Here is a 6,967-nt window from a genome sequence, read left to right as displayed (position 1 = left end):
GCTTCCCCGTGCAGCGGGGCTGGCCTGGGGTCTCCCCATGTCTGCTCCACGGGGACGTGCAAGGGCCGGCAGCCACATCCACCAGACACACGGTTTTCCCGCAGCCTTGCCATGCTAGAGCCTGCACCAGGGAGAGGATCACAGAAATCATAGCAATCACAGACAGTGAGGGGGGAAGGGACCGCAGGAGGGGTCACATCGAGTCCCACCCCCTGCTCCAAGCAGGATCAGCCCCAACTAGATCATCCCAGACAAGGCTTTGTCTAGCCTTGAAATAAACAACCTCCAAAGGGGAGGAGAGGCTCCCACCTCTCTGGGGAGCCTGTTCCAGTGCTTTACCACCCTCCGGGGGAGAAAGTTTTTCCTAATATCCAACCTCAGCTTCCCTTGCTGCTACTGGAGATCCTTGCTCCTTGTTCTGTCAGCAGGGGAAGCCCTACTCAGACCCCGCTCACTCCCTGCTTTGGCCTCTGAGTGACATCTGGGAGCTGGCTGTTGCATTATGAACATTTTCAGGTCTAAGTCCCAATCCACACAGATGTCAGTGGCCTTGGGTTGGTGGCTCTGGGTCTGCTTAGGCAGCAGCACCGCCTGGACGTTGGGCAGCACCCCAGCCTGAGCAACGGTGCCTCCCCACAGATGACTGTCAAGCTCCTCATCCTTGCTGACTGCCAGCTGGAGGTGGCAGGGGTGAGACAAGGTTTCTTGTCATCAGGGGCGGCGTTCCCAGCTGATCCCAGGATTTCAGCTGCCAGATCTTCCAAAACTGCAGCCAAATAGACAGGTGCCCCAACTCCCACATGCTCAGCATAATTGCCCTGGCAAAGTGAGCAGTGCACATGGCCTGCAGGGAACCGCAGGCCTGCCTGGAAAGACCTAGCCTAGGCCCTCGCCTGAACCTAGCCTTCCTGCTTGCCATGACAGGACATGATTTTACTCTTAAGTGGAGCTGCCCCTCTGCAGAAAGGAAGGGGCAAAAGGGACCTATGCTCTGACCCAGTCTTTGGCAGTTCTTACGTTCCAGGTAAAAATAGTCTTCAGGGCTGTGAAACAGGAGTGACACGAAGAGGAGCAGGGAACATAGCAGAAGTGCAGAAAAGAGGATAGGGGCACATCAAGCCTATTAAAAAAGGGGCGAGGGTCATAAACTCTTCACTCTGCAGGTGTTTAGAAGGAACTGGTTAGATTATACTGAGCCATGATGTCAAGGGACTTCCTTGCTGCTGCCTCAGTTAAAATGCTGCTGCCACTGCCCACAGTTGGTGTTAAACTTTGGATGACGCAGGGATCAAAGTGGAGTGCAACTGCACGGGTGGTCTCCTCCACCATCCTGTGAGAGCTCCCAGCCATTCCTAGGGTAGTATATTGGCAATGGTACTGTAGTTACTGGGCCATGATGTTCCTGTGGGAGTGCAGGAGGGAGCAGGGCGAAGGTGATAGGCTCCAAGTTCAAACTCAGCTCAGCCTGCAGTGGAGTTTCATTAGCTAGGAGATGGCAGTGCTCTAGCCAGCCAGCCTCCAAAGGGGTAAGGTCTTCTGCAGAAGCCCCTGGGCACTTCTCTGCATTTACGGTCTCATTAAAGCAGGAGGTGAAGCTGAGTAATCTCCTCCTCAGACAAAAATAAAAAATGGACCTATAAATAATCTGATAACCTCAGTCCACATCCTCTCTGATCCATAGTTTACTTTTGTGGTCAGGTGGCAGCTGTGACTCAAGTCTAAAGTCCACAGGGAGAAGTCTTGCAAGCTGACTTAGCCTCACTGATGAAAGGGTAACTGAAATAACCTGTGGGGCTGAAGCTCAAGTAGGCATGCGGCCCCACTGAAGTTAGGGACACTCTGTGAGCTCAGGGGCATGGCTGCATTTAGGAACAAGGCTGCAGACTGTAGTGTGCCAGGACCTCACCTCTGTGGAGCACCCCACCTTCATATAGAGACTTTAAAATAAAATGGTGATGGTACAGCACACGTTAATTCTATGGAAAGTCAGTGAAGCAAGAAACAAAAAACCTCTGACCCTGATTTTGCTGCTGTTTCTTAGCTCTGGCACATTTCTTACCAAAACAGCTATGACCAAAGGGTTGAGAAGTCATCTGAAAACTTGGACGTGCTGTTGGCAAATAGGAGCTAAACACATCCATGCGGACAGTGTCGCACAGCTGGAGGAAGTTTTACATAAAAATGTATCTGTCTTCAGAGTCAACATCAGTTGTGCTCTTCTTATGTGTGTGTTTCCTGGGGTAAGAGAATGGTGAACTCCCCAGAAAGAAATGCAGAAGTAGCTTTTGTTAGTATTTGCCACTTCTTTTATTTATCAGCTACAATCTCAGTGTAGGCATGTGCGTCACATCAAACAAAGAAAATATGTCAGGTGGGGCGCTTGATTTACAGCTACACACGCCCCACTATCCCTTGGTTTGTGCTGAACACTTGTTGCAGAGTTCAGCCCAAATTGAAAGTGGTGGTACACTGATTTCACTACCCTAGTTACAGAGTAGAAATCAAGCATACATCCTAAGGAGCAACATGAAAGAGGAGTAGGCTTATACAAATATTTTTAGAAGCCTTTTGAAAGGAATTGAACAAAAGGTAGAAGAGGCAGAGTTGAATTCAGCATGTTGTAGTATAACATTAGCAACTCACAGAGGAATGTACTTGGTTCAAAGGTTACTTATAACTAAGCACTAACAAATCATTGAACTTCCATATCATAGAAATGCTATTTCCAGGGAGCACTCACGGCTTCCAGGATGTACCTTCTTGCAAGGCTATAAATGTAATATGACATCAGAAAGGAAATCCACACAAAAGCCTGAAGAAGTGCTAATATAACAACTATTTCTGATGCACAATCGGGTTGGGCAGATATATGGTAGTCCCAGAAGGTTTCTGCCCCACCCCATGTTCCTCTTGTATCATTTCCTGATTAAACAGGAGATATTTGGCCATAGGGCACACCCCATTCACACAGTAGGTAGACAAAGGGGCACTAAATCCTCTGCCCATAGCTGTTCTCACCAAGTGTACAGAGACATTTTACAATTAAATGTGAATTTACCAGTTTCAGAAAATGTTTGCACAAATCATTCATTCTGCCCGTGGGACAAATCAGATTAGGGCACATTCACTAGTGTTTGTGCAAGCAACTCTTTGCCTACGTGCATGCTTGCAAAGCAGAAAAGAGGCTTTCTGTACATCTGCAGCTAATGTCATTACCCTTGGTACATTCCCTCATTGTGGCCTAATAAACTGACACAGATAATAGCATATGGCACATCCCATCTTCAGAGGGGAGGAGACTGGGTCTATCCTCACCAGATAGGAGGCATTCTGTTCCCATGTTAAAGATGCAAAAGCTGGAGACACAAAGCAGGTGCCACCCACCCAAAACTCTGCCATGAATCCATACAAGGGCTCCTCAAAATTCCTGCCCATTACAGCCTTCCATTCTCACATGAAGTCCGTAGTTTTATGGGACCAAATACACCCAAACCAAAGGCTTTGCTTAGGTCCCAAGTATCTACCTGGGGATAGACTATGGGCATATGCACCATCAGCATCCCCAGAGCAGTTTTGAAGCCTTATTTTTTAAAGCTGGTTTAATCATCAAGCAACTTTCACAACAGTGCCATATGCCAACACTAAACCGGTTATTCATGGGCTTGTAGCATTTTGAGAGAAAGGGCTTCCAGATAGCAATAGGAAGTTGGTTTTGCTTGCTTGAGGGGCTCCTGCAACACAGAAGATTCAGACACACTCATCACATAGGTTCAGAAGGATCTGCAGAAATCGGGCAGCCGCTGCTGGTGACCCTGCCTCTGCAGCATGGTTCAGTGCCCCGACTCCAGAATCCCAGTGCACACAGAGATGGGGCAGGGACTGCAGCATGCATTGCCTTGCCTATTTCTGTACACATCCAAACGGTCTTGCCAGCAGACCTCCAAGGGACAGCTCCATGTTCTGGGAAGGCGGGCTGCAGTCAGGAGCGGTGTCTGCACTGGAGGCCAAGTGGTACCACCCAATAAAACCGAGCAGTGGTCAGGGCCAAGGAGACTGCGCACAATGGCAGGCTAACCAACCTGTGCCATTAAGGATGACATGCTATCCCACAATGCAACACACCAATTCCTAAAAGAGCTCTGCTCCCTTTATAAGCTTGGAATAGCTCATGAGAGTTTCTGTTCACAGGTAGAGAAAGAGAACCAGGTTCCAACAATTTATTGAGGATTCCTTTATTTAAGAAAAATACATTCATAAAAACAATGTAAAGGTCACACGTTCCTTCCGTCACCATTGCTCCACACAGCAAAAGATGTGTTCCTCTTGCTAAGCCACGCAGCTTACATTAAAAAAAAAAAAGGGTAAATGCTCTTTATACCTTTCTCTTTATATATGAGAAAGTGCTCATGCAGACTATGAATCCCCCTTTTATGCAGCAGAGAGACATTTCCTGGCTTAAAAAAAGCTTAAGATCTGCAAGATGTTCTTGAATATGAAAACTACAAAAATAATTTAGGCACCAAACCACTTCTTGTGGAGGCTGCTTGTAATTGGATTACTTAACTTTTATAAAGAAAAGATAGTTAATAATGAAACCAGTATTTTATTTTTTAAGAAAAATTTTTCTTCTCCCCGCAAGAGAACTAAAAAAAAAAAAAAAAATTCAGTAATACCTATCCCCACAGCTTTGGGACACCCATGGAAATTCACACACTTTTCTCTTTTCACCTTTGGGGGAGACACTAAATAGCAAGTTTGCGACAAAAATCAGTGCTAGGGAACAAAAGGCCAATGTTTCTGAAGAGTGTAACTTGAAAATTATATACAAGAGAGAGAAGTGAAGTGTGCATTCAAGCAAAATAGAGCAAGGATAGAAAATGTTCCACACAGGTTTCTTTGGTGTCCTTAAATGCATTTAAAGAACGTAAAAATGGAAACCTGTCAATGGGCAGCTGAATAGGCTAATTATGTCCTTACAGCTAAAACCACAGCTCGGTTCACATCACGCCACGTCCGGCTGGCTAGTGATTTCACTAGGGAAAAGCATTTGGCACTGTGACCGTGCCTACCTACATGTGACCAGCAAGTCAGTTTGGAGGCTGCACGCCCCCTCACTTGTCCCAAGGTCCCGTTTTCAAAGGCAAGAGGGGCCATCCAAGTCTTGTCTTTCTGCTGTACTCGTATGCAGAGAGGCTGTACTGTAATCCCATTCAAAAGAGGAAAGAAATTATAGTGCAAGTATCAGCAGTAGCCTTGGAGAGATCTCACTTCACTAGACAGATTCAGTAAGCTTTTCCATTCTTTTCTGACAATTTTATGTCTCCAAAATGGTAAATCCTAGATAATCTGGGGACATTCAGCCACAGATCAGACATTCCCTGCAAAAGGGAGATAAACTGTTAAAAATCAAGCAGTTACATACTCCTCCAGTCTTGCATCTTTTGATAATAATCTAAATGAACATTTAAAACTTTCCATTTACTGGACTATTGCTACTTGTGGAACAAGTGCTAACTTTTCATAAAAAATCCATAACTTAACCTTTTTAAATGAAAACATTACTTTAACAAAATCATAAAGAAACCATGAAATAGATGTATTTTTCAAATCTAGTTTCAGGTGAAAACACAGGTCACGGAATTACCTTTTAGTGGTAAATCTCTAAAAAAGCAGAAAGAAGAAGGAAGAAGTACCCAGCAGAGATGCTAGACATCTACGGCTGTTGAATTAGCAGAGTGAGTAAGTGCAAGGACAAACCATGACAGACGTTAATATTTCCAAGGGCTAAGTAAAAAAGAACTACACCCTGCAGGAAACCCCTCCTCTCCTATAAAAGAAAGATGGGTAAACAATTATGGGAGTTCCTGGGGTTTTCATCTATATGGCCTTACAAAAGCTTCATTTTTAGACTATGAGGTTTTCAGCGACTACTCACTCAGCAGTGAACCTTGGAAGGACCATGAAAGAGGACAGAAGTCCTTTTCAAGTCAGCGTGTGGCCCTCTCCATGATCCGTGCTGAAAAGAAGCAAGCTCTCTGAGACAGGAATTTAAGCTTACCTATCTGCTCTCGAGCGCCATCAACAGTATACTTATGATTCTAGATAACTGGCATGAGGAACTAGCATGTATTATGCTGTATCCTACTGGTTGAAGACTAATATTACCATGGTCTTTCTATGGTTTTAGATGGTGGTCTGGATGAACACTATCTTCTTCCTCTTTCATTCTTAGAGCTAGAAATATGGCAGACTACCACGTGCACATCAAACCTCTCTCTACTCTCACACTGGTTTTGTGTTGAATTCCATAATCAAATGCAAACTCTCAGTCCTGTTTTGGGGGTGCTGGCTGTAGCCACGCTGGTCTAAGGACACAGGCACTGTATTTATGACATGTTATCACCTGCCTGCTGTCCAATAACCCAAGAAACATCTCTACATTTTACCAGCGAAATGCTATCACCAGGTCAAATTCTCCCTTTCCTCCCCCACATGTCTCACACCTATAGTCTCCCATGGCCTTTGGCCCTCACATTTGCACTTTCACAGACCTGCATTTTGCATATTAGCTTCTACTCCACCAAGGTGAACGCTTAACACCAGCAGACTCACCCTATGCCTGACCAAAGGCATTTGTGCCCCAAAGCTTACAAAGAACAATTTTTACAACTATTTAGTTGGTCTAACAGAAAATAGCACATCTACCCAAAGAACCTTGTCTGCCTAAGTCTCAGTCCTTAGCTACACAGCTTTCCATGATCATAGAAAATCATTACGGGGGGAGGGAGGGGGCGGGGAGGGGGAGAGAAGACCAGGACATGATATTTTGTTGGACTCCTAGTTCTGTGACCAGATTTTAATGATACTGAGGAGAGCACAGTGTTCAGCCGAAGATTGTGGGTGACTCACATTCCCTTGGCACAGCAGAGCTCTCTACGCCAAGGGCAAAGCTCCTCAGTGTGGCAGA

General features: G+C 45.5%; 1 pseudogene; it reads right to left on the bottom strand.

Moving 5' to 3' along the window:
* Positions 1-114: 114 nt before the first annotated feature.
* LOC106723328 lies at positions 115-929 on the bottom strand (annotated as a pseudogene).
* Between the last annotated feature and the right edge of the window lie 6,038 nt (positions 930-6,967).

Source organism: Alligator sinensis, unplaced genomic scaffold (genome assembly GCF_000455745.1).
Source record: "Alligator sinensis unplaced genomic scaffold, ASM45574v1 scaffold2111_1, whole genome shotgun sequence".
NCBI lineage: Eukaryota > Metazoa > Chordata > Crocodylia > Alligatoridae > Alligator > Alligator sinensis.
Note: the sequence above shows the minus strand (reverse complement) of the source record. Positions and strands in the feature narration are given on the sequence as shown.